This window comes from Dioscorea cayenensis, chromosome 10 (assembly GCF_009730915.1).
Source record: "Dioscorea cayenensis subsp. rotundata cultivar TDr96_F1 chromosome 10, TDr96_F1_v2_PseudoChromosome.rev07_lg8_w22 25.fasta, whole genome shotgun sequence".
NCBI lineage: Eukaryota > Viridiplantae > Streptophyta > Magnoliopsida > Dioscoreales > Dioscoreaceae > Dioscorea > Dioscorea cayenensis.
The window spans coordinates 11,901,758-11,903,038 of record NC_052480.1 but is presented as its reverse complement, the minus strand read 5'-3'; the positions used below and the strand labels follow the sequence as shown (position 1 = coordinate 11,903,038).

The 1,281-nt window shown below is 39.7% G+C and overlaps 1 non-coding gene across 1 annotated transcript; it reads right to left on the bottom strand.

The window, feature by feature from the left end:
- Window positions 1–846: 846 nt before the first annotated feature.
- LOC120271361 lies at window positions 847–954 on the bottom strand. The gene has a single exon (XR_005539973.1). It is a non-coding gene; the product is annotated as a small nucleolar RNA R71 (small nucleolar RNA).
- Window positions 955–1,281: the final 327 nt, after the last annotated feature.

The following is a 1,281-nucleotide window of genomic DNA, read 5'->3' as shown; positions in this document are numbered from 1 at the left end:
TCTTATTTCTATTTGCATTAATTCTTATTCATGCCACTATTGATTCATCTCAACATAGTTAAATAGAAATCTTTGTGCTTCCAATCCCTATTCCCTATAGATACGATAACCCACTCACCTGGGATTTATTACTTCGACAAACATGTGCACTTGCAAGTCACACGCAAGGGGTGTGTCAAGGTTTTTGTGCCGTTGCTCTAGAATAGGTGTTTAGAGTCACTTTGCACTTTGCTATTTTAGATATTTTATCATTTATTCTATTCCACATTTTCTTATTCTATCATCTTCTGATTTGTTTTCTTTCTTTCTTTGTAGCTCCAGGTTATGACCCAAGGGAACCCTTCGATATTGGTTGGAGGTGATCCTAAACTTGAACGAACACTTAGAAGAAGGGGAAAAGAACATGTGCAAGAACTGTCAAATCAAGCTGAGATAAAAGTTGAAGGGTCAAATAATATAGCATAACAGAATGAGCAGCAGAGAACACTCTCAGATTATGCTAGACCCTTAGTTTTGGGCACACATTCGAGTATTATGCGGCCTCCGATTACAACTCCAAATTTTGAGCTAAAGCCAGCATTCATCCAAATGATACAGCAGTCAACGCAGTTCAATGGTTTAGCCGATGAGGATCCAAACTATCACATTGAAAACTTCTTGGATGTTTATGACACGCTGAAGATCAATGGTGTTATGAATGATGCTATAAGATTGAGGGCTTTCCCATTCTCTCTAAAAGGAAGAGCCAAGCAGTTGCTCTATTGCTTACCACAAGCATCCATCACGATATGGAATGAAATGGTTGAAGCTTTCCTTGCAAGTTATTTTCCTCAGGGAAAGTTGTCAAAGCTTCATAATGAGATATCTTTATTTTTTTTGGATGGGGCTTGAATCCTTGTTTGAGACTTGGGAGAGATTGAAGGACCTCCTACAGAAGTGTCCTCAACACCGGTTCCGCGAATAGATGATCATTTAGACATTTTACAATGAGTTGAATCTAAGTACAAGGCAATTTCTAGATGCCAACACAGGAGGTACAATGGGGAACAAGACCCCTGAAGAAGCTCGGCAATTGGTAGAAGAATTGGCCATGAATAGCTACCAATGGAATGCAAAAGAAAGGAAGAAAATGGCCGAATTCCATGAAATCGATGCGGTTACATCCTTGGCAGCCCAAGTAGAGGCATTGAGCAAGAAATTGGATACATTGATTTCACCAAGGGTAGCAGAAATCACAAGTATTGATGGTTATGGGGGTTCATATATGCCATCCGATTGGCC